The following is a 27532-nucleotide window of genomic DNA, read 5'->3' on the forward strand; positions in this document are numbered from 1 at the left end:
ACAAGAATAAACACTTGTTTGGTTTACAAGATTGCAGGGTTTCAGCTGATCTGGACTCAGCTTGGCTGTTCTCCACTGGGCACACTCACACCTTGCAGCCAACTGCCTGGTGGTGGAGCAGTCCTCCTCATTTTGACTTGCTCATATCTGTGATTGGCTGGCTCCTGGTTTCCTTAGGATGCTCACTGCTGGGACAACCAGGGCAATTCTGGTCTGTTCCAGGTGGTTATCCTCCAGGAGGCTAGCCCAGACATGTTCTCATGGCTGTTCAGAGGAGCAACGGCTAGGCAGAAATGTGCAAGCACTTGTGCAAGCCTCTGCTTGTGACACATTTGCTCACATCCTGTTGGCCAAAGCAAACCATGTGGCCAACTGCACAGAGTGGAATGGCTCAGCACAATTATGGGCAAATGGGGTGGACACAGGGAGGGATGAAGAATTGGGGGACTTTTTACAGTAAATTCTAATGCAAATATTTTTGAGTGTTAACTGATCATTCTATGGAACAAATTCCTACAAGTAGAATTGCTAGGTATATCCTTTTCTGAAGACTCTGAAGATAAACTACTAATTTGCTCTCCAAAAAGGTGTACCAGCTTACATTACCATTAGCAGTAAGTGACAGAGCAGATTTCTCTATGACCATGATGTATAGAAAAAAAAATATTACGCCGACTATGGATACTCTAGGGGTCGATGCTTAAGTTGTGTGATGTGCCCCAAAGGTTCATAGACATAAACCAAGAAAAACAAGGTCACCTTGGAAATCCCAGGAGTCCTTTGGAAATACATGCCTCCCCATTCTTTCCTTAAGAAGTATTAGAAAAACTTGAAACAAACAAACGAATGAAACACCCACAAAAAACAACAGCAACAACAACAACAAAGGAAGTATTGGAAAGACTCTAGGATAATGTTGAGGGACACAGAGAAAAACCACCTATCCTACTGTTCGTGGAAACATCTTGGTTTACCCTGTTGTCCTGGCTTAATTATTAATTGAGCCCCCTTCCACTCTCAAAAGTTTCCCATCTTGGAATACAGATTATATGACACCCAGGTAAAAGTCACCTTAACTAAAATCATTCCCTTTGATTTCAAACTCCTTAATGCATCTCGTGATATTTTGGGTTTTGTTTCTTTGTGGTTTTGTTATATATCAGACACTGTACTAGGTACTGATGATCCAGTAGTGAGGAAAATCAGACACAGCCCCCACTTTCAGTCTGACAGGGGGGAAAATTGATGGAATAATCACAGAAATCATGTACAACTAGAGCAGTGGTGAATGCTACAAGAGAGAAGTCCGTGGCTTGAAGAATATTTCTCTAGTAGAGAGATTTGACCTTGCAAAGGTCAGAGATGAATCCAAGGACAGGTAATGCTCTAGCTGAGATTGGAAGGAAACTTTGTATTTACCCAGGGAGAAGCATTCTTGGGCATGTTTGCAGACTCTGAAAAAGGAAGCAAGTACAGACAAGGAGGTGAAAGAAGATTCATACAGCTGCAGTGGAGAGAGCCAGGGGAACTTGGAGTGAGATCAGACTGCAGAGTCTGCCCAGCATCCCCTATACATTTCTTCTTTCCCAACAGAATCCCCATTTTGTTCAGGAGTCTAGACATCCCCCAACACAGTCTCCTGCCTCAGGGAGACACCAACTTCACTCCCAGTGCAAGGGAGTGATCCGCTTCCCAGGTATCGGTTTACTTATCAGCTTGTGCCCTGATTCTTACAAATGAGAAGAGAAGCAAAGTTTCCTGGAGACATCCAGGAGAAGTGTCCTTGCTTTTAAGAGTGAGTCAGAAGAAAAGTTGGTCCTTAATTGTTCCTCTGAATTTTGTCAAATCTGAATGTGAAGCCTGAGACAGCTGTAACCATCTTCTCCCCCTGAAGGTGAAGCTGGCACCAAGGATGGATGGTTAGACATGTGGAAAGTACCTTTTTCCTTGATAAAGGCTGAGTTGCTGAATTAACTTGCCCCGAAGGCCACACTACCTCAGGACTTCCTGTATTATGGCATATATAATTCCTGAAATTCCTTATTGTTTAATCGAGACTGAGTTCAAGTTTCTCCTTTGTGGTCAAAATGCCATAATAATAAAGAAGGAGATAGGCCATGTCTCTTATTTGTGTTGGAGGTTGTGTTAAGGATTGTTTTCTTTTTCTACCTTTTTCCTAAGATCAATTGAAAGTCATTAGAGAGTTTTAAGCAGAGAGCATGATCCATATTTTCACTTTACAAAGGGTAACTTTTGCTTCTGCATGGAGAAATTCTAGGGGTGCCTAGGTAGCTCAGTCAGTTAAGTGTGAGAAATTCTAAAGGGACAGGAGTGGATTGAAGGCCTTTTCCTTGGGTAGAGAGTATGGAGGATCTTCTTGAGCACTGCATTTAGGATGGGAAGCTACAGAATGAGTATCATGTAATGAACATCATTAAAATTCAATTTTGATGTTGCTGTCTTTAACAATATCTCAAGGGGCCAATAAGATATGCCAGTGCAGAATGGCCTCCTTTCAAGGGCAGTACTTTGAATGAACTCTGCACTGCCTTGGGTTGCCCTAGATCTCACCCTCTTCAAGGGATAGCCCTAGAGATGACATGTGTGAGATGCTAGCCTGGATAGTAGGGGGAGATAGTAGAGATGGAGGTGGGGGAGAGTGGCAGAAATATTTGGGAAATAATGTTTTGGTGAAAGAATAAATTGAACCAATGAAGGAGAGATAGAGATGTTGAAGATGACCCTCAGGTTTCTGTGCAAAAAGAGGAAATGGTGGTGTCATTATATGATATAGAAAATTCTGGAAGAGACCCAAATTAGGGGCAGAGGTCCATTTGGAGTTCAGTTTGGTCATGCTAAGTTGGATGTGCCTTTGGATATTCAAGGGAAGATTTCAAAATAATGGGGTATGGTGATCAGAAGGTAGATTGGGTTGGAGCTATTAATATTTTCATCATTCACATTTTAGGAATTAATCAAAACTGTGGACATTGAAATGGCTTGGTAGAGAAGAGATCTAGAAGAGAAGAGGCATAGGGCCAGGTCTGGAAGATAATAGAAGAGGAAGATGAGGCATGTAAAGACCATGGATAGACCTTTGTCAGAGAGGCAGAAAGAGAGCACAAATGTAGTATGTTATGGATACAAGGGACTAGAGTATTTCATAAAATAGATAGTTCACAAAGGCTCTGATAATTGTTGAAAAATCAAAGTAGAAGTGTGACGGCTTGTCTCCTAGCATGAAGGAAGCCTTCTGAAATTCATATCGTTGTGTAGTATCCTTCACACTGAATGAGGGTTGGCCATGTTCAACCAATACACTGCACAGAAGGGACACTATGTGACTTTTGAGGTCGCTAGGTCATGTGAATCCTTACAGTGTCTCTTGGTCTCTTGAAACGCCTGCTCAGAGGGAGGCCAGCCACCATGTAAGAAGTCCGTTTATCCTTAGACTGTCATGTTGTGAAGAAGTCCAAACTAACTGTGAAATGACTCATGGAAGAGAGGGAGAGAGAGAGAGACCAAGAAGAGAGAGAGGGATGCCTAGCCAGTCCCCAGTTAATCTAGCTATTCTAGCCTGAGTACAAGACAAATGAGTAAAGAAGCTTTCTTGAATGTCAAGAAGATTCCAACCCTTTGAGTGACCCCAAGAGAGACATGCCCAGCTGATCCCAGTCAATCCACAGGACCATGAGAGATAAAGTATTGCTTTAAACTCCTAAGTTTTATGCTGAAACAAAACAGGAATTGAAAAAAAAAGTCTATTTGATTTGGTGGTATGGAGGTCCTTACTCTTTCTCGGAGTAACAGGGGCAGAAGCTAGATCTGAGTGGATTAAAGAGTGGGTAGAAGCTAAAAAAAAGTTAAGAAAGTGAAGATGGCCACTTTCAGGAAACATTTGTCTGTGGATGGGGAGGAGATAGAAAGATTGATAGTGGGAAGAGGATGTGAGATGAGGAAGAGTTTTTCTAAAAGTGATCTCTACTATGTCATGTTTTTTTATTTTTTAAAAATATTTTACCTGTTTTATTTTATTTATTTCTGAGAGAGAGACAGCATGAACAGGGGAGGGTCAGTGAGATAGGGAGACACAGAATTGGAAGCAGGCTCCAAGTTCTCTGCTGGCTGTCAGCCCAGAGCCCAACGTGGGACTTGAACCCACGAACAGTGAAATCATAACCTGAGCCAAAGTCAGACGCTTAACCGACTGAGCCACCCAGGTGCCCCTACAACATCATGTTTAAAAAGTACTATCTATGAAGTACTTTTATTAAAAATAAGATTGAACCCAAATCTAATGAAATTTCTTGATGCAATTACCACTTTACCAGAAAGGTGGGGAACAGAGACACAAGTTAACAACACTGTAAAGATAATGATCAGCCAATTCAAGAATTTGGGATAATCTACATAACAAATGGCCTATGAAATCAACCTTTTAAAAAAGTAAAAGCAAGCCGACTATTATAGGATAAAACAACTTGAAACATAACAATGAGATACAATATGGGAATCTTGACTGAATCTTGATTTTGAACTATCCAACTTATAAAGACATCTTGAGATAGTTGGGAAAATGGAACATGGACTGTATGTTATGTGATATTAAAGAATCACTGTCAATTACTTAGCTGTAATAACTGATAGAAGTTATGTTGTTTGAAATATGCCCTTATCATCTGGAGTGATCACTGTGATCACTTGATATATGAGATTGACTTTAAAACACATCCATAAAATAGTAGTAATTGTTGAGGCTGGGTGATGGGTATGTGGTAGTTCATTATGTTAGTTTCTCTGTTTTTGAATATATTTGGAAATATATAATCGTATATTATAATTATATATATTATATATAATTATATATTTTATATAGTATTATATAAAATATATAATTATATATGATTATATACATTCATATATGTTAAAATTCATAAATAGAAATATATAATTCATATATATTATATATAATCATATGTTAAAAAGCTATATTGAACATATTCTTCATTTTATTAAGATTTATAGACAACAATCAGATGAACATTCAAGTGTGGTCTCTGAGTGTAGAATATGTCCTTATAGATGCAACTGTTCTCCAAGTGGGATATTGGAAAGAGCTCCCTACTAATTTGTTACTGTAGTGATGCTCTACAATGGGAAAAGGAAGCCAGAGGGAAGAGTTCAGTTAAGGGAATGTAAATAAAAACACAGGTGAAAGGAGGCATATGAAAGTGTAAGGCTCTGAGAAGGAAGGCGAGGTAGGGTCCAGAGTCAAGGTGAAGGATGGGGCCATAGGAGACTGATGTGTGTGTGTGTGTGTGTGTGTGTGTGTGTGTGTGTGTGTGCTGGTATCTAGACGAGGAGAGGTCTCATTCGGTAACCTCTAAATCCTCAGAGAATTAGGGGATCACTACAAGGTTGTGTGATTGGTAATTAGGAAATTGCAATTTGAAGAGAGTCGAAGAGATTTGACAACATTATTGAGGTGGGTGAGGAATGAGTTTTCTGGGGGAACAGAATAGAATTGTAGGGCACAGAACTGCAAGGATGCTTGGAGTAAAAAGATGGACTGGATGCCCCATATTGGATAAGGAGAACAATGGAAAGCGAATGCCAATCTACTGGGAGAAAAAAGGAGCCTTGCTAGTCTGACCACACAGCCTTGAAGAATGAACCCACCTTCAGAGATCTGGGCCCAGGAAGCATGGGATAGAAACCATGCATTAATGCAGGTGCAGGTAGTTCTTGGACCATAGTTTGAGAAACGCTGCCCTGGCGGCTGGAAAGAGAGTGAAGCCATCCTGGGGCAGGAGGTGGGTTGTGCTGCAATGGGGAAGCCTAGCTCTGAGGCTTTCTTGGCCTGAAGGATTGCAACTTGTCCAGTGGGATGCCCTTCCCGGAGTCCTGGGAGGGGCTCAAATGCGAAGATGCGTGGCCTTCAAAGTAACCCTGTCTGCATTGGCCCCACGGGCTTCTCATCCTTGGACTGTGTGACTACTGGCGGTCTTGTTGTTTGTTGTTTGTTTTTGCAACTTTTGATCTAGAAATAAAAGTGGGCTTTCAGAATCAACCAATCAGCCAGCCAACACCGTTGCGGTTGGCACACTTGGGCTAATTGTCTTCCCTTTCATTTAGACTCTTTTCCCACTGAGTGTGAGGTAGCACTTTCAACTAAATCTTTGGTAATTCCCAGGCATAAAGCAATTGCCTTCATTTCCCAGCGGGACATACTAAAGTGGGCTCATTTGTGGGAAGAACAGGAATAGCAGTTTTTACAGCTTAAGGCCTGTAAGAAAACTGCTTTCTTCCCCCTGACAATCATAATCCACTCATGCTTTAAAAACGCAATTCAAAATCAAAAAGGTTCTGAGAGTCTAGAATGTGCCAGGAGGATGTACTAAGACTCCTCTGATTAGCCAATTTATTTATAATCTAGATAAACTTACCTCTTGTTTCTCTTCTTTCGTAACTTCCTTAACCGCAGATGTGTGAGTCGCCTGGGTGTCAAAGAATTAAGCCTGTCTTGAAATAACAGAATTAACAGGGGTGCAGAGAGAATTGCTCTCTCTTTTCCTGGTCCGCACTGTGATTCTCTGATTTGAATTTGCAGTGGCAGAATAAAAGAGAGGTGAGGCCGCGTTCCAGGGAGGGGGCACCACCCGAATGAAGACCTAAAGGCCAGCGGGTCATGGGGCCACTGTGTGGACATCCTGGCTGAAGTAGAACAGAAACGAGGCTGCTTGGTGTGGGGGAGCTGGAGATGGGAGGCTGAGCGAGGGGCTTGAGTGGTGCCTGGGGAAATCCTAAGCCATTTAAACGAGCCATTTCAATTTGACAGACAAATTGGTATTTTAAGCAGATTTATGAGGCAGTGAGGTACAGGGTGAGGTACAGTGGGTGGGGGCAGTGGGAGTGGGATGAGAACGAAGCTAGGAGAATAAGGATGCTGCTTGGAGTTGGCAAACACTTATTGAGCACCTGCTGTGTACCTTACCTTGTGCCAGGCACCACGGTCAAGCATGCACTCTCTCAGTGACAAGAACCAGCAGCTGCCCTTTTTTGCCCAAACCCAAGCCCTAGGGTTTTTCTTGATACCCTCCTCTCCTTTTCCCACCGATCTAGTAGGTTGTCCTGTCAAGGCCAAGTCTCTTATCTGGCCTCTTCTCCCTCATCTCCACTCCCTCTATGTTCTTCTGCAGCTGGCACAGCCTCTGGCCTGTGGAGCTCCCTGCCTCCAGTCTCCTCTCTCACTCCTCCAGCTGGCAGCTGGGGGGGAGGGGGTGACGATGGTTTCTTAAGACACAGCAAATCAGGCTGCCTCCCCCAGCTGAAACGCTTCAGTGGGCTCCCCATTGCCTTTAAGGTTAAGTCCAAATTCCGCAGCGGCACCAGGAGGCCCTTGATAGCTGGGTCCTGCTTAGCAATCCTTCCTTCCCCAGGCTTTTGACCCACCCCCCACCTTGAATCTCAGTATGTGGTCATGCAAAGATGCTTGAAGTACCTCCAAGGGGCCACCTTTTTTCTGGTTTTCCTTGTGATGATAATATCCTCCGTTCTACCCCTCTTCTCTGACTTATTCCTCAAGAATTCATTTAGAGATCCCTTCCTTCCAGAAGCTCTTTCTGGCCCACATGTGTCTCCTGGGATGAAGACCTGTGTCTGTGGCCATCTAAGGGCTTTCCGCAGCACGTCGTCACTGGCCCTCTCTTCTCTGCGTGTGAGCTTCATGAGGGCAGGGGCCGCAACCTTCCTCCCCACCCAGCACCCTCCTGACACACAAACAATTCTTAGAAAATATTCATCAAATGAAAATAGATGAATTTATAAAAACCTTGGTCCCATTTTACAGATGAAAGAAACTGAGGCTCAGAGAGTGCTTTAGTAGTTTGTCAAAGGCTTCTCAGCTTAGCCTAGAATCCAATCCACGGTTGCTGCGTTCTTATCTAGGGCTTTTTCCTCTTCCTTGCAGTCACAGAATGGAGGTCATTAAAGAAAAGTGTCCTGTATAGTGGCTTCAGTTCTGGCTGATCATTCAGCAAGCTTCCACAGGGCCCACTGGGGGAATGAGTATGACAACAGATGAAGAGGTTTTGGTATATTAGTAAGGGGTTTCATAAACTGGAGTATTGGAGTATTATTAGCTTTGGGGATTGTGAAAGTCTAGGAGTCCAAATGAACAATCTTCCAACATAATTTGAACATTTATTGCACTGGAGTTATTACTCAACACAAATCCTCTCTGTTTCTGAAAGCCGAAGGATATGGTTGCATACGTTCACTGCTGATTTTTTTTTTCTCACTCCAATAAATGCTCTTTGCCTACCATTTTTTTTTTTTTTTGATTGACTGGAAGAACTGAATTGCAGAATGATAGATCTTGTTCATTTCACTCTAGCATTTACTTTTCCCCTAAACTAGAGCTCTGTTCATGATGGATCAGACTTCTCCCCCATTTAGTACCCATGTAAAACACTGCTAAAGATCGGGTCTGCGGCTCGGATAACATTTTTGCAGCAATCTGTTCAAGCCCCAGCAGGCTTGCCGAGTGGCATGGAGGCTCTTAATGAAACGTCGGTAGATATTAGGGTTTTATGAACTGGAAAACAGTACAAATCAAAGCGCAATGCTTACTGTTTATCTGTTTAGAACAGTTTTATTTTCTAAACCTAGCAATGTTCATCTCTTTCTTCCAGCGTTTTGGTTTGGTTCTCTACATATTGATTTTCCCGTTCGCTGGCATGCTCCGATAAAGCTGGGGAACTCAGGTGTGCTGTCTGTATGAGTGCCGGCCAGGGGGCCAGCACTGGAGGCATCCTCTGTCCCCACCCCTCACCTCACAGGCTGGGAGAGAGCAGGGCTCGCTGTATGAACGATTGCTATCCCTCTGTCTGTCTTATGTGGTTTCCCCTTGAGCCAGCAGGGTTGACCTTTTATATTAATATTTACACACAAATCTCCCAGCAAAAGCAGCATTCTCCTCTTAAGTTTTATAAGAAAATGTAGTAGACAGGGTTGCAGCAGGAAACAAAATCCATCACGGATGATTTGCCCAGGGGTCGGTAATTTTTTTTCTGTAAAGGACCAGATAATAATGTTTTTGGTTTTGTAGGTCACATAAGTCTCTGCCGCAACTGGCTACAGACTGCACCCAAGTGATGGATGATAGGTGTGGCTGAGTTCCGTTCAGTAAGACTGGCTTTATGAAAAGAAACCAGGGTGGGGATATTTGGCTTATGGGGCAGAGTTTGCTGACCTTTGGTTTAAATGAACAAGCTTTAAGGGACCATGTACAGATATATGAACAGGGTCAAAGGAACAAACAAGGGGCACTGAGGTACCCAGACACTACAGCAGCAGGAGGCTGCTGGGGCAAGAGGAAGAAGTCCCATGAATTTGCCCCAGTGAGAATGGAGCCCTGGGGGGTACTAGAGCAGTGAGGGAGCAGGGAAGAAATACCTCTACCTCTTTTTCTTCCTTCCCTCCCTCAGATCACCTGCTTGTGCCTCCCATCATCTGATCCAATCAGGGGCCAGCCAACAAGGGGCCTGGGGATGAAGTCCCTACTGGGCAGCATCTCTGAGGGGAGAAACGATCAAGGAGGAGGCAAGCACAGGCAAAGGGAGAATGAGCAGTGTGGGCAATGTCCGTTTGGGGACTAACTTCTTAGAACCCACTCCTTTGGGGGGGGCGGTAAAATGAAGCTGGGCTGGCCACGTCCGTTGACCCTGACCATATTCAAGAGAACTAAGGCTCCCTCACCACCCAGCTCAGGGATCGGCATGCCCCTGATTACAGTGGGAAGTTCAGGGATAGGCATATGATCTAACTCAGGCTAATGAGACCCAGACGCAGAACTTTTGTTTGTTTGAACTGTTGGGAAAGATAAGCTTTCCTTTTTTCTGGTGGATCCAAGGCTAGAAATTTGGCAGCCAATTGACCATGTGGTGAGGCCGTCATAGGGGAGAGCCTGTGCCCAGTAATCACAGGGGAAAGCAGAGCGTCAGGGGGATGAGGAGAAAGACAGATCCCGTTACTGTCACTGAGCCCCTGGATCAAGCTATTCCTGACACAAACACTCGGTTCTCAGTTGGGTGAGCCAATTCATTCCCCTCTCACAGAGACCTGTTTTCTGCTTCCAGCAATTGAAAAAATCCTGGCTTCTCTCGATCTTTCTCAAAGAGAAAGCTTAAGCTCCGGAGCCAAGGCCTGCCTCCTCACAGCTATGCGGACTTCAGATGAGGCACATCTAATCACCAAAGCACGCGAGAGACAGTGCTTCTTCTGTGTGCATGAATATTTTCATGTGTGCATGCGGCTGCATTCCAGTAATGGCATCTGTTGCTCACATGTACATTTCTCAGATGCAGAAATCTTTTCTTTCTTGAATATCTGCATGGCGTGGGCCTCATATGTCACAAAGACAGCAACTTCCTAGGTAATTACATAGGTATAGTGATAACCATAGCAACCCAGCAGTTCTGAGATGTCATGCAGATCGCTGCGGCTCGGGGACACTGATGTTAATATAGTATTTGCCTGGCTCTGTGTTTTGCAATGACTTTTCCTTTGCTTGAACAGAGGGCTTCTTACCACGTAACACCTCCCATTGGTCAGTGACTTCCAAAGTTATGAGTTCTGCAGGCCAGAAAGATGTCCCAAACAGAGAACTGACAAAGTTGTCAACTTAATTTTGCAAGGTAAGAACATTTCACAAAAGAGATAAAACACACAAGTGCCATCTACTATTACCATCATTTCATAAATGAAAGGACATGTTCACATGTTTGAAAGGAGAGAATAAAAGAGAAGCCCTTGAACAGAGCACACTTAGCTTTAAGAAAAATGCACTGCACTGTTGGTGGGAACGTAAATTGGCGCAGCCACTGAGGAAAACAATATGGAGGTCCCTCACAAAATTAAAAATAGAAATGACGTATGATCTAACAATTCTACTATGGGATATTAACCCAAGAAAACAAAAACACAAATTCAAAAAGATAGATGCACTCCTATGTTTATTGCAACATTATTTACAATAGCCAAGATATGGAAGCAACCCAAGTGTCCATCAATAGATAAATGCATAGGAAGATGTGGTGTATGTATACAATGGAATAATACACTGCCATTAAAAAGATGAGGTCTTTCCATTTGCAACAACATGGATGGACACAGAAGGTCCTATGCCAAGTGAAATAAGTCAGACTGAGAAGGACAAATACCATATGATCTCACTCATATATGGAATCTAAAAAGCAAAACAAATGAATAAACAAAAAACAAAAAGCAGAATCCGACCTATAAACACAGAGAACAAACTGATGGTTGCCAGAGGCAAGGGGGTGGGGGGATGGGCAATGGGTGAAGGGAGTGGGAGATACAGGCTGCCGGCTCTGGAATGAAGAGGTCACAGGAATGAAAGCTGCAGTATAGGGAACAGAGTCAATGATATCGTATAGTGGTGTATGGGGGCAGACAGTAGCTGCGCTTGTGAGCATAAAATAATGCCTAGGGACATTGAATCACTATGTCACACTGTAACATCATGTGTCAACTATATTCAAATTTTAAAAACTTGCAAAGCATGACTAGGGGAACCCTGCATCTAGTAGGACACTTATGAGCAGCCAGGCACCTGGATGAAGGGTACACAGGACCTAAATTCTGTCCTAACTCTGTTTGCCAAACCATGAGCCCTGCATGGGCTGTGTCCGCTTGGATGAGGGGACACTTTTTCCTTTATGCAAAGGAGCTTTCTGCTTGCCAAGTTGTGTGCCAACAGGGCCGTGTCTGCCCAGAGAGAGCAACTTTTTCTAATCTGCACAAAACACTGGAGCTGACAGTGGCCCTGTGCTATACTGTTCTTCTTTCACTGGGAGCTTTGACCAGTGCTTGGCACATAGTAGGTGCTCAGCAAACATGTTCAGTGAACACTGAAGGGCTGATGGGAACACCATCAAGGGCCATTTCCAGTCTGCAGGCTGACCTTTGGGGCCATGGTGCCGCTCTGTCACACAGCTACAGGAATCACAGTTCAGGTCATTTTCTCATGTCACTGGTGTCCAGCTGGAAGGGGGTGGAGAGAAAAATTACAGAGAAGCCCCTCTGGTTTCTCCATTCTTTGAGAGGACCGTAAGGAAACCCGCCTTATTCAGGGGCCTGCTCTGTGCCAGGTAAGGCACCAAGTCCTTTGTACCGTTACCTCATTCAGCTCGTTTTACAGCTCAGATAGCTGAGCCGTTGGGATTAAATAGCTTGCTCCAGGTACCTAGAGGTGCAGTGAGATTTTGACTGCAGAGTCTGTACCTCTAGAATTTGTGCAGAGTTACAAGAGGGCCTCACACTCAAGAAGTGCTGGACAGATGTGCGGAGGTCTGCCCTGTGTCACCAGGAAGTTGCCCCGCTGTGGCGTTTGCAGCCAGCTTCCCCATCTCACTTTTCAGCACCTCTGTCACAGCCCCCGCCTCCACGTCACCTGCCTGACCCTGTCTGGTCCCTTGTCTGGTGGTCATGGAGACCATGACTCCTAGAGGTTCTAGTCATTTCCTAGGGCTGACTGTCGCAGCCATAAACTTCCCTGCTTCGAATCACAGAAACGTACTCTCTCCAAGTCCTGGAAGCTGGAAGCCCAACATCAGTTTCGCAGGATGGAAATCAGGCTGAAGGCGCAGCTGTATTCCCTCCAGAAGCTTTTTGGGGAAATTTGCTTCCTCTCTCTCTCAGCTTCTGGAGTTCGTTCTTTGGCTCATGGCTCCTTCCTTCATCTTCAAAGCCAGCAGTATGGAATCTTTAAATCTCTCTCTCTCCTTCCCCCATCATGTCACCGGCTGCCTTCCGTGTGTGGGCCTAAACTCTTATATCTCTTTTCAGGATGCTCGTGATAGCATTGAAAGCCCACCCAGATAGTCCAGGATAATCTTCTCATTTCAAAAGTCTTAATTTAATCACACTTGAGAAATTATTCCCATATTAGCATTCCTGAATTCCAGGGATTAGGACATGATATTTTTGAGTGGCCACTTTTCAGCCTCCTACGAGGGCAAGTGACTTGCCCAAGGTCACGTAGCAGGTGTGGGGCTCAAACCCAGGCATTCTCTCTCTCTAGACCACACCTGCTCACCCAGCTATCTTGCTGAAGGATGAACAGCCCAAACCAGTGTTACATCAGAGAAGGAAATTACTAGAGAACCAGACCTGGCTGTTTGCATATAAAGCTATTACATTGCCCTCAATATTGTTGGAGGTAAAACACGATGGAAGAGAGTTCATTTTTTTGTAAGAAACTAATTTAACCAAGTCACCCCTCTTTGCAGCTAGATTAGGTGTCTGTCATTTTATGGAGAAGCCGTGAGGAAACACTGGTTTGTTTGCTATTTTAGGATTTATTAACAAATTTGAAATATCTGATCAAGGGTCAGAGAGCAGGAAGAGAAAAAAAGGTATAAGTGAGCTATAATGATAAATACCCAAGGACCTCGTTTCCTTCTCAGCCACATCTTTATTCCTCACTAAAGCAGTGGAAACTGGGGCCTCCTAAGAGACCTATGAACTTCTGAGTGCATATGTTGGACAGCGGTGCCTCGTAATCTATTCACTGCTTGGCTAGCCTGGAAACTCCCTTTTATCAGAGACTTCTATTTTCCTGTGTTTGCAAGTCACAGAACTGGGTGAAAAGAGTGGCAGATGGAATGCAGTCTGAATGAAATAAAGACTCTAGTCTTAGGAGACAAGAGAATATGAGAACAATTCACACCTAACATTTACTGTGCATTTATCTGTGCCAGACACATTATATATTAATTTCCTTTAACATCACTTTACAGATGAAGGAACTAAGACCCGGGAAGGTGAAACAACTGGCCTAAAAGAAAACTTCTAGTAGACAGCAAAGAACTTGAACCCAGGCCTGTCTGTCTCCCAAGGGCATGCCCTATGTGATTGATTTCAGAAGGCCCAAGTTCTCCCATTCTTGCCCCACCTGCCCTTTAGTGTAGAGGTTAAGGGCCTGGGCTCTGGAGGCAGAGTATAGGGGTTCAAACCCTGGTTCCAGCACTTCTAGGCTCTATAACGTTAGCCAAATAACCCAACCTCTCTGTTACACTGCTTTCTGATCTCTGAAACATTGACATTCATAACACCTGCCTTGTACATTTCTTGTAAAAATCAAATGGATTAGTACAAATAATATGCTTGGAATCATAACTGGCTCATAATAATTGTTATTACTAGTACATCAAATAACTTAGGCAAGAGAGTCAATTTGCCATTGGCACCTCACTAGAAGTTACTGACATCAAGCCAGAATCAGGTGCAGCTATTAGGTCATTTACAGGGCAAAATTCACCTCTTTACTTGTTAAAAAAAAAAAAAAAAGTCCAATAAAAGCAAGCAAATCAAAAACCCAGAATCCTGGGAGAAATGAGTAATATAATAATTAAAATAAAATTTGTGTTAGCTTTCCTTTACCTCCTTACTAATTTCAGCTGAGTAACCCTCCCCCTTAGCGGCTCTGACATGTTTTCCAGAAAGAAGAGTCTCATCTTACCCCACAGTCGTGGACCCACATGGAGACGGTCTCCTGGGTTTCGGCATGATCAAATGTCCATGCTGCCAGGGCTGGTGCTCATTCATTCCCCCACCCACTGTAATAGCAGACCTCACCAACCACACCACACGGCCTGTATACCAAGTCATTCCAGAAATTATCACAAAGCGGCTCTGCATCTAACACTGTCCTGGGTTTTGTCAGGGGAGCAGAAGGCATATGAGACATTGCCACCACCCTCCAAGAGCTTTCAGGTAACTTGTAGAGTCGATCTTCACACATGCAAGTCAGAGGACAACTTGAGCTCCAAGGGTTAGCACAGGGATGTGGACAAAGCATTGCTATGGATCACCATTGGCTGTAGAAGTATGAATGTGTCCTGAGGAGGTGGGACCTGAGCTTGACATTTGAGGAATAGTTGGCATTTGGATAAAGAAAGAGAAAAAGAAAGGGCATGCCATGAGGCATGAGAATAAGCAAAGGTACTGAAGGGGAAACTTGCACTGAATGAACAGCTACTGTACTTACTGCACACTGGACATTATCTCTTCATTTACCTACCTGCTCAGTGCTCCCACAGGAAGCCTATGGCGGCCAGTCACAGGAAAGCCTGTCTCACACTGATCCAAACATCACCTTTGCTGTTCATGACTCAGCCATTGAGTTGTTGGCTCATGTCACGGGGCGCCCAGCAGTGGAGTGAGGTTCACTGCTGTTGTGGGAGGAGGAAGCAGGCTAGAGTGATGGGAAAGTAAATGATGAGGTAGGTGGAGGACATGTTGAAGAAGAAGAGGTTCAAGAGTGAAATTGGGAACTTAATAGTGAAGATCATAAGGAGTAGCTTGTTGTGCAAAAGTCTTATTTTGATTTGATCGTCTTTGCCTGGCCATGTCTGCCCTGTCACCTGATGGGGAGTTCTGTCTGGCCCCATTGACAGCTCTGGGATCTGCTTGTCTGCAGAGAGCACCTACCTGGCTTTGCTCTTTGTGGGATGCAGCCTGTGGCTTTTCCAGTGATGCCTGTTCTAAAGGAGCACATCTGTCTGGCTCTGGGGCTCCTGGGTAATGTGGAGCTCACACATGAGCAATGAAACATGAGCAGAAGCGATGTGGTAAAGCTCCCAGAGCGAGTGTGTGTGTCCCCACACTCGTATTTTCCCCTCTCTTCTGGGTAGTGAGGGTTCCAACTGCTGGGTCCCTGGGTGAAGATGACATGGTGCAGACCCTCCGCCAACCACAGGGGGCATGTAATATGAACAAGAAATACTCCTTTGTTTTTTATCTGCCACCAAGATTCCTGGTTGGTTGTTAAAACTGTGGCATATGCCACCTGTCCTGACTAACACAAAGTCTGTTTCTCCTGCACAACTAAGCACTTTTCCCCAAAGCCCTTTCAGGAACAGGCGGACACTGATACCCCTAGCTATCTGACTGTTTTTCCCCTTTGTTGAGCTCTCATGGGATACAGGTTATTTTGGGCTCCCTCACCCCTCACAGCAGCCTGGATAAAGGTTCAGTCTGCAGATCTGCAGGCAATAATGGCCCTGCATCTTGGGCCACATAAAGGAGGACTGGAAGCATCAAAAGAAAATGTATTGGTGAATTCTGATGTAGTGAAGTGAGTGGAAGATTATTTAGATAAATGGATTAATCTGATTGAAACAGTTCCCAGAAGTAAATGTCAATGAACCAGATGTAATAATTTCTTGCTCATGAAGTAGTGTTAATATGCATGTGATCTGAAGTTTATGTTAAAACACAAGCACGAGATTGCCTCTTGGGCTGCGGATGGTGTAAACAGGGGATAGGGTCACCCTGAATGGGAACTGTTTGTGTCAAATATGGTTAGCTCAAGCAGGATGACGGGCCAGACTCGAGGGTCCTAGACTGTAGTTGTGAATCCTAAACAATAAGCCAAGGCCATAAACAAATCTTTTGTGTAGAAATAAACATCAGTTATAAGTAAACATCTGCTAAGCAAATTCCAAGTGGCCTCTCTATGCTGGAGGTTTTGCTTGAATGCTTCAGGATAACAAGTGTTGCCTTCAGAGGGAACAATTGTCCTCTTAAAGTGTGTGTGGGGGATCTTAAGAGAGAGAGAGAGTTACTCAGTCACGTGTGTGTTTCCCAAACTTGGTTGCTGTTACAGTGTGTGCTCAAAGAAAGAGTTCTGTGATTGTATAACAAAAATGTGAGAAAATACTGAGTTGAAGAAGTTTCTTTACTGTAGAACTTCTCAGAGGCTCTCACACATTAATGACCACTGTGATTCTCCAGAAGGAGCTATAGTGTGCACCAATCTCAGCTTCCCAAACTTTTTTGATCTCAGAACTCAGATAAATAGATGATAGATGATAGATAGATAGAGGGATGGGGGGATGGAAGGATGAAGGAATGCAGTGATGGATATAGACATAGATGTAGAGACATACTTAGCATTTAGTTGGACTATTTGTAAATAAGGAAGAATATGAGTTGAAACTCTAAGTATACCTGTGACTAGATAAACTTATGATGCCCTTTGATGTGAGATTGTACAGTGAAAATCACATCAGCTAATTAGATTAGGGTAATTTTGGATGCAGGAAATAGACTTCCATTTAAAGGATCTTTTGGACATCCATTTTTAAAATCTTATTTAAATTCAAGTTAGTTGCCATACAGCGTAGTCTTGGCTTCAGGAATAGAACCCAGTGATTCATCTTTCACAAATGACACCCAGTGCTCATCCCAAAAAGTGCCCTCCTTAATGCCCTTCACTCATTTAACCCATCCACACACACACCTCCCCTCCAGCAACCCTCAGTTTGCTCTCTGTATTTAAGAGTCTCTTATGGTTTGCCTCGCTTTTTTTTTTAAACTTATTTTTCCTTCCCTTCCCTTATGTTCATCTGTTGTGTTTCTCAAATTCCACATATGAGTGAAATCATATGATATCTATCTCTGACTTGTTTCAATTAGCATAATACACTCTAGTTCCATCCATGTTGTTGCAAATGGCAAAATTTCATTCTTTTTCATTGCTGACTAGTATTTCATTATATATTTTCATTTGTCAGTTAATGGACGTTTTGGTTCTTCCCATAATTTGACTATTGTTGATAGTGCTGCTATAAATATCGGGGTGCAAGTGCTGTTTTGAATCAGCATTTTTGTTTTCTTTGTATAAATACCTAGTAGTGCAATTGCTGGGTCATACTATAGTTCTATTTTTAATTTTTTGAGGAACCTCCATACTGTTTTCCAGAGTGGCTGCACCAGTTTGTATTCCCACCAACAGTACAACAGGGATCCCTTTTCTCTGTATCGTCACCAACACCTGTTGTTGCCTGACTTGTTAATTTTAGCCATTCTGACAGGTGTGAGGTGGTATCTTATTATGGTTTTGACTTGTATTTCCATGATGATGAGTGATGTTGAGCATCTTTTTTATGCCTGTTGGCCATATGGATTTCTTCCTTGGAAAATTGTCTATTCATGTCTTTTGCCCATTTCTTCAATGGATTTTTTGGGGGGATACTGAGTTTGGGTTCCTTATAGATTTTGGATACTAACCCTTTATCTGATATGTCATTTGCAAATATCTTCTCCCATAATGTCGGTTGCCTTTTAGTTTTGTTGACTGTTTCTTTCACTGTGCAGTTTTTTATCTTGATGAAGTTCCAATAGTTCATTTTTGCTTGTATCTCCCTTGCCTCCAGAGACGTGTTGAGTAAGAAGTTTCTGCAGTCTATGTCACAGAGCCACAGAGGTTGCTGCCTGTTTTCTCCTGTAGGATTTTGATGGTTTCCAGTCTTACATTTAGGTCTTTCATCCATTTTGAGTTTATTTTTGTGTATGGTGTAAAAACAATGGTTTAGATTCATTCTTCTGCATGTTACTGTCAAGTTCTCCCAGCACCATTTGCTGAAGAGCCTGTCTTTTTTCCATCGGATACTCTTTCTTTCTTTCTTTCTTTTTTTTTAATTTTTTTTTAATGTTTTATTTATTTCTAGGAGAGAGAGAGACAGCGTGAGCAGGGGAGGGTCAGAGAGAGAGGGAGACACAGACTCTGAAACAGGCTCCAGGCTCTGAGCTGGCAGTCAGCACAGAGCCCGACGCGGGGCTCAAACCCACGAACCGCGAGATCATGACCTAAGCGAAAGTCGGACGCTTAACTGACTAAGCCACCCAGGTGCCCCCATCGGATACTCTTTCTTTGTCAAAGATTAGTTGGCCATACATTTGTAGGTCCATTTCTGGGTTCTCTATTCTATTCCATTGATCGATGTGTCTGTTTTTGTGCCAATAGCATACTGTCTGGATGATTACAGTTTTGTAATACAGCTTAAAGTCCAGAATTGTGATGCCTCAAGTTTGGCTTTCTCCATACATGAATTTGGCTATTCAGGGTCTTTTCTGATTCCATAAAAATTTTAGGAATGTTTGTTCTAGCTCTGTGAAGAATGCTGGTGTTACTTTGATAGGAACTGCATTGAGTGTGTAGATTGATTTGAGTAGTATTGGCACTAAAGGAGTCTTAAACAGTAAGAATATTAAGTCATGTAAGAAATCTGGAAGGCCAGTGATTTCAAAAGTGGCTAATTCAGCAGCTCCACAGTAATGTCATGAATTCACACTTTTTTTTTAAATCTGTTCTACCTTCCTCAGTGCAAAGGCAATGTCTTCCTTCTGATTGCAAGATGTTGTTGTAGTTTCTGGCACTAGGCAGATGAAACCCTTCACGAAGTTGAATGGAGCTATTTCCTCCTCAGTGGCTTCTTTTTTTAGGAAAGAAACTCTTTTGCAGGACCCTCCTACCCCTGCCAAACTCTCCTTTAGGTTCACATGACAAGGTGTGGGTCGCATGCCTGTGCCCTGAATGAGAAGCTGGTAAGGGGAGTATTTGGCATTTTAAGTCTTCATAATGGGAGGTGGGTCCTACCATGCAATATTATATCATTACATGTTATTAGTGTTTTAGTTTGGGTTCTCCTGAGTAAGAAAATATAATAATACTATGTACACACACACACACACACACACACACACACATCAGGGAACTACTGAGTTAAAGTTAAATAAGTTTGCATATAAATATAAAGAGACTTATTATAAGAAATTGACTCATGTGATTACAGAGGCTGAAAAGTCTCAAAGTCTGCAGCCACCAAGCTAGAGACCTAGAAAAGCCAACGGTACAGTTCCAGACTGAGTCCAAAGGTGGGAGAAGACTGATGTCCAGCTTGAAGACAGTCAGACAGAGAAAAAATTCTCTTACTATGCATTTTTATTCTGTTGAGTCCTTTAATGGCTTGGATGAGGTCCACTCACATTGGGGGAGGGCAATCTGCTTTCCTTAGTCTATTGATTTAAATGTTAATCTCTCCCTAGAACACTGTCACAGACATAACATGCCCAGAATAACGTTGAACCAAATATCTGGACATCCAATGGCCCAGTCAAGTTGACCCATAACCATCACCTATATGTAAGTTACCTTTTCAAGTCTTAGTTTCTTCATTTGTAAGATGAGATACCTAATTGGGTTGCTGTGAGAATTGCATAAAACAAAATATCTGAAGTATATACCATGGGGTCTACCACATAATTTACTCTCAATACAGATTTTATTAGAGCATGAAATAGACTTATTGTAATAGTAACTCCCCTTCCCTAATTTCATTGACTCTTTCTCTTATAATCTTATGCTGCCACCACCTCAGCCCCCTACAAGCTGAGTTAGTCAAGGACTCCTAAGAGATATCACATATAGACTCAAAAATTAGTATGTCTTCTGTACATTGCCTCACAGCAATGGTATATTTTTCCTACTCTGCCCCCTTGCAGATGTCAGTTCCCTGCAGTCCCTTGAAGTAAGAATGCTGATATCCCTGCCAAGGATATACCTCTACTGATTCCAGATGGTATCTTTGAGCATTCCAGAGCTGGGTTCTGAGCAGAAATCAAAGAAAAGCCCTCTGAGTTGCATAGAATCTTCCACAAAAGCCATTCCTTCAGCCTCTTCTACAGCCCTCTTCCCCAACTCATTCATTTATCTAACAATATGTATTGAAGATCTACTATGTTCCAGGAGTGTGCCAGAGGGTGGCTCACAGATCAGTTGGGAATTGGGCTGAAATAAAGGTGTCCATTTAGTTGGCTTTGAAAGATTGGAGAGTCAGGGTCAGTGTCTGCTTCTTTCCCAGACCTAGGCTGCCAAGAGGCCACAAAATTGGTGCCCTCCTGAAGCCTTGGCAGTTAAAGGATGAGCTGGGAGGAGGCAAAAGACTTTGAAATGATGACATTTGACAGTAAGAACCATTGCTTCTTAGAGCAGCCACTGCCCACATTGGATCTTCTGCCATTTTGGAACAGAGGTGGATAAAAACAAATAGATCTTCTCCCTGTTTCCTCTTTTGTCTGCCCCCTTCTGGGATTTTCTATCCATACCTGGGTTTAAAAAATCAGAAGACAGAGATCTGAATTTTCTTCCTCCTACTTCAACAAGAACGTATACTTTTATTTTTTATTATCTGTTTTTTTCAGAGAGAGAGAGAATGCAAGGGAGAGGGGTAGAGGGAAAGAGAGAAAGACAGAGAAAGAGAGAAAGAGAGAGAATCTTAAGCAGGCTTCACACTCACCATGAAGCCCAACACTGGGCTCTATTCCACAATCCTGGGATCATGACCTGAGCTGAAATCAAGAGTCAGACATTCAAATAACTGAGCTACCCAGGCACTCGAAGAGTATATATTTTAAAGGACAAACAAGGTTCTAATATTGGTCAACATTGCTGGTGATGTTACAGCTAAGTCAGTGGGGCTGTAAATTTAATGAGCGCAGTAAAAATCACCTTCCATTAAAATAACCTGTAGGAATTCAAAGTCCCATAGGTATGGTCCTGTGGTTCACAAGCTATAGCTTAGTATGCCCAAAACAGCACGTTTTCTCTCAACACAGGAAACTTGATATTTTTGTGTTTGAACAGCAGACAGGTATTTGGCTTGTGTTTAGGGATCATGATGAATGCAAAATAGTTGTATTTTTTGTTCTTTGTTTTGTATTAGCTAAGGATGAACAGTTTGCATATATTTAAATAAGTGTGTGAGGCCATTGCTGATAAATAATATGCCAACCATTTGTGTGGCATGGAACAGTTAAAAAATAATTTAAAACCATTTCTATTTTTCCTCTAACTTTTTACTTTGGAAAATTTCAAAAAAGAGAAGAGTTAAAATAATAGTATAATGAATAAAAATACTCATAAATCCTTCATCTGGATTTATCAATCAGCTATATTTTGCCACATTAACATTATATTTCTCTCTCTAAGGTGCATGTGTACACACACACACACACACACACACACACACACAGCACACTAACTACAACAGATTTCCACAAAGTGAATATGCCCTTATAATGAGCACTAAGATCAAGAAACAGAATATCATCAGCGCCCCACAATTTCCTCTTGGGCATCCTCCCTGCTGTTATGCCCAAGGAAAACCAGTGTCCTGACTTCTAATACTAAAATAGGTTTTGTTTTCTAACTTTAAGTAAATGGAATCACACTTTATAAACTCTGTTTTAATCTTTGCTCCATACTACATATGTGAGGTTTGTCCAAGTTGTGTGCAGTACTCTGCTTTCGAATTACCCTCTAACTTTGCAGTTGTTACTGTTCAGGGGATGGAGTCTGGGCAAGCTGACTTGTAGTATGCTCTATGATCTGGACTTGCCTGATCATCTCCTCCAGATGAGACAGCTTAACCATTCTGGCAAGAACACAATAAAAGTGAAGTTGTGTACTTCCCGTTGCATCCTGTGATGAGGCTTTTAGTGTCAGGGTGTCCTATAACTGGTGATGCTAAGCTGAATCGCTTGGTTAAACAGCTGCCTGGCAGATCTCTCTGGCATGAAGATACCTTCCATTTTGTAATTAACAAGTAATCTTTGGGAAGATCCTTTGAGATCATATAACTATCCTGATCGCCAACCAACTAATTACTCAATGGTTTTAGTAACTCTGGATGATATTGCTTCAAGTCAATTATTTCACTGATGTGGAAATTCTCATAAAATTCAAAACACTCATATATGCTCACTTTTCCTACTCCCTAGTCCCCCAAAAGATAAAAAATAAACATGCAGTTTAGTCTCCTTTTGTTTCCTGAGTTCTGCCTTCTTAATGACCCTAGTCTGTACCCTGGGAGGCTGACCTTGAACCTTGTACCACCCCAGTTTGCTTGTAATTGGGTTTCTGGTTGAGTGAGGCCATGAGAGCATGGCAAGACATCAAAAAGCAGGGGGTGGGAGAGAAGTAAGGGTGTCCCAGTCCCGACCTGCTCCAGCTCTCATTGCTGGTGGCAGCTGCGTCCCTCACACCTGAGTCCCTACTTCATGACACTCCACCGCCAGCTCTTGCTGATGAGCGGCAGGTGTTTCCTCCCATTGGCCCTTCAGCCTTACGATGATAATAGATTCCTCCTCTTCCAGTTTGGGGTGCTTCAGTAGTTCTTATTTGGATGCTTAACCTTGTCCACAGCTCTATAAAGAATCCTTTTATTGAAAAAAAAAAAAAACACCTGGGTGGCTCAGTCAGTTAAGCGTCCAACTTTGGCTCAGGTCATTATCTCATGGTTCATGGGTTCAAGCCCCACATAAGGCTCTCTACTAATAGTTCAGAGCCTGGAGTCTGCTTCAGATTCTGTGCCTATCACCCCCTCCCCACCCCCCACCCCCAGTAACTCCCCGGCTTGTTCTCTCTCTAATAAATAAATAAATAAATAAATAAACATTAAAAAAAAGAAAAGGTGGGTGTGCTTTTAAAAAATCCCTTTATTTAAACCACCTGAGAAATTCTGCTTTCTGCCAGGACTCTGACTGATTCAGTGAACTTTACTCCAAATGACCAGTGAACTTTACTCCAAATGACCAGTTCCCATCAGATTGCTTGTTTTAATTTTGCTTTTGTCAATGGCATCACTGCATTTGTCCGTGAAGACCATGTGCAGGGAGAGGCAGAAAAGAAATGGAAGACAGCATCCTCTTGGTATTGGAGGTATGTAGAAATTCTGGATCCCCAGCTTCCCCGAGCCCAGATCCATCCTACTTTTTCCAGTTTGGGTCCATGAACTAATGAAATTTTCTTTTGCTTAAGCTAATTTGAGTTTGTATCACCTGCATCCAAAGAGCCCTGGTATTTGGGCGCAGCACAAAGGATAAGCAGTTTGCATGAGCAAAGGGGACTGGAGGTTCTAGAGACACACCGTGAACTCTTCCATTTGCTTGAAGAGTGTAACTCAGGGAGAGCTCTTTTTTCCAGTCTCAGCTTTCTGTGGGTGTTCAAATGAAATATTGAAAGACTTATTATCTTTTTATCTTTGACCAGTTCCTGGAAAGCAACCTTTGCTTGATTATACTTCAGAGTAGGTCTTCTATGCGTCACTCATTGGTCAAAGGCAGACTGTGGAGAAATTGCAAGAAGGGAGAGTGCTATGCTCCAGGGCTGGTGACAGTGGGCACCATGACCAACCCTGGGCTTGAAGGGGGTAAGGAGAGGCACCGTTACTAAACCTGGAGCCAAGGAGATATCATGGCCATGTGACAGGAGCCTTGTTCCTATCTCTTTCCTGCCAATTCTCCTCCTGGCCAGACTGAGCAGATCCACCCAGCTTCACCCTCCTGGCTCAGAGCAGGTAGACAGGGAAGAATGGATGTGATGATATCCAGCACAGGGGCTCTGCTTAGTTCCTGGCCCCAAATGTGCATCACAACCAAACACACTAGATTCCAGATGGACTCAGTGATCCAGACACCTTAGCCTGGCATTTAAGAACTTTCTTTGAGAGGAGCTAAGTGTTATGACCGAAAGCAAGGTTCTCGATCCCAATTGCATCCTTAGACAAGTAGCCTAACCCATTTGAGCCTCATTTGTAAAAGGGAATATTAGTGGTTCCTGCCTCGTAGGTGTGTTGCAGGAATAACTGAGCTAATACCCGTAAAGTGCTTAGCACCGTGCAGCATACATCATGAGAGTTTCATCAAGGGTCACTCTGATTAGTTTTGTTATTACCTTTGCACTTCACTCTGGAGAATGTCAATATGGATGGAACAAGTTTTCCCAGAAAATATCTTGTAGAGAGAGTCTTCCTCGACTTACAATGGAGTTACATCCTAATAAACCAATCATTAAGTTGAAAATATAAGTCAAAAATGCATGTAATATAGCTAACCTACTAAACATCCTAGCCTAGCCTAACCCATATTAAACATTCTCAGAGCACTTACATTAGCCCACAGTTGGACAAAACCCCCCAACACAAAGTTTATTTTATAATAAAGTGTGGATTATGTCATGTAATTCATTGAATACTATACTGAAAGTGACAAACAGCAAGGTTGTATAGGTGCAGGATGGCTGTAAGTGTATCACTGTTTACCCACCTCGTTGGCATGGCTGTCTGGGAGCTGTAACTGCCAGTGCACACCACCAGCCCAGGAACAGATCCAAATCCCAAATTCCAAGAACGATTTCTACCGATCGCGTGTGGCTTTTGCGCCATCAAAAAGTAAAAAAAATTGCAAGCTGAACCATTGTAATTTGAGGACCATCTGTACCAATTTTGAAACTGGAACATCTGAGTTCAAAGACTGCCGCAGAATGTTCCTCCTCTCCGTGATCTTAATTTCTCTGAGCCTCAGTTTCCTTGCTATAAAATGGAGCACAAATCTCCACTTCATAGACTTAGACGAAGACCAAAACAAATGAGATAAATGTACAAGAAAATGTTTTCTAAAGTGTAACAGCATCCTGCTAATGTAAGGAATTATAATTATTAACCCAGCAAAGAGTATTCTGTGGTGAGCATTTTCCTGATGATTTTCTTTGCCACCCTCTTGTTGACTCAGTGCATGTCAACAGATGACTCCATTTCAACCTAAATGTCCCTTGCCCAGGCTAATTGCCAATTTAGACTTAAACTGTGCCCAACTCATGATTAGAATTCAAACCTTGGAACTCCATTAGAGATGCATAATGCTACATTTTCCTTCAGTGAAATTAATCAGCTGCAAATGATTAAATTACTATATATAGTGTGAAACACAACAAAGCTGTAATTTTTATATAAATTCCAGAATGTTACGTTATTTCCCTTCAGCACTGACATTGGAATAATTCTTCCACAATCATTGCTTTGTCTTCTGTAAAATAAACTTTTAAAAACCCATTGCTCTTCAAGCGTACCCAAGTCTGCATTCAATATTTAATATGATTAATGTTTACTGTATTTGTTGTGGGGTTGTCTGCTAATTGTGGCGTTAAACCACACCCCCTTTATCATCTTTGGGGGCTGAGGGATGTTGGTTCAGAACCACTGTTTGAGAAAGTATCAATTAAAATTCAGCTCCATTGAACACATGAATCTTTTTTGTTGTTTGTTTGTGGTGCCCGGCATATCTGGTGGCAACCCTCTCCTTTTCTCCCCCTCTCTTAGCTGCAAGAACAGATTGAGATGCCAGGCTACTTCTCTGTAAGGATGTAACCTGTGGTGAGGCCCCAGACTTGCCCAACAGGCAGCAAAGGCCAGAGATATCTAGTTTGCAATCCCAAGAGTATGCTCGTCAGGCAAAGCCCTCCGCCCCTGGAATGGGACAGGTCATTAAAGGAAGGCCTGGGCATGGGTCAGGTGAGCAAGGTGTGTAGGGGTTAAATTTAAGAAGGCAGACTGCCCATTTGTAAGACCCTGAGAGCCATTTCAAGCACTTTCAAATTTGTGCCCAGGCCACCTCACTCTTCAGGATCTTGTTTCCTTATGTATTGCACCCTACCTGCTGCACTTGATCCCACTCTGATTAAGAGCACCTCATTGAGGGTTAGAAAACCTGAAGGACAACCCAGTGTGTCCTGGCGCCATCATGATAGAACTTGACTCCGACCCTTGACCTCCTTGGGTCTTTGCTTTCTCATCTAGAAAACAGGAGGAGTAATATCCGCTGGGAAGAGTTAGGTTTGAGACAGTGCTTTGTAAACTGCAGAATGCTCTCCAGATGTGGGAGTCCTTGTCACTGAGTGGTGACATTTCTCTGGCTTGCCTTCCCACTGCAGCAGGCCCTCTGGTTCCCTCCTCGGAGCTCCTCCAGCCTTTTCAGGGAAACTCGGGGCAAAGTCTTAAAGATGCTGCTGAAGGAAGGTGTCTCCCAGTGCTGTTGCTGCCCGCATTTCCTTCCACGTAGTGGGGCTCCATTCTTCTGATGCATCCACTCTATTCAGGCCACTTAGCAGCCACCGAGTGATCTCTGCTCTTAACCTCTTCCATTCTTGACAGTTCCAAAGGACAACTGCCTCGCTCTCCTGTGGTCTGCCAGGGAATGTGGAGACAAAGTATCCTTCCAGCTTCACTCTGTAGCCCTCTCTCTCCCTGGAGCCCAAACAAGACCACAGAGGCTGGCCTGAAAGTCTTCCCTCTCCATGCTCTAATGTTTCTTCCCCTCATGTCCCTCACCGTGGTGAAACTCGTCCCAGACACATGATCAGTCCTTTCCGACCAAAACTTGAGCTCCACACTAACACCTGGTCACACTGAGTATTGATCAGGAACAGTGTTTTGGGAGTGACACAGACCCGCGTGTGATCCTCACCCCAAGAGCTCACAACCCATGAGATATTCTCTCGTGTCTCACCAACCTCCCCTCAGAAGATCTCTTGCGCATTGGTGGGCTCTCCTTCCATTCTTACTGGGAATAAGCTCTCTCCTGGACTGCTGGCAGCTAGAAAGTGGAACTCCTGAATATTTTAGCCTCTACCAGCTACAAAAGATTAGGAGCCAACCTTGTGCCATTTTGACATTGTGTTGTCCTTCTGGAACTGGGGAGAGATTCCTGCTGAATCAATTCACACATTTTCCACTGATCTCTTTTGCCAAAGAAAGTGTATTTATAAATGGGCTGCCCAGTCTGGCTTGTGGACAAAGGAATGCCCAGGTGGGAATGAGATTGAACC

Source organism: Hyaena hyaena, unplaced genomic scaffold, assembly GCF_003009895.1.
Source record: "Hyaena hyaena isolate Hyena2069 unplaced genomic scaffold, ASM300989v1 scaffold_74, whole genome shotgun sequence".
NCBI lineage: Eukaryota > Metazoa > Chordata > Mammalia > Carnivora > Hyaenidae > Hyaena > Hyaena hyaena.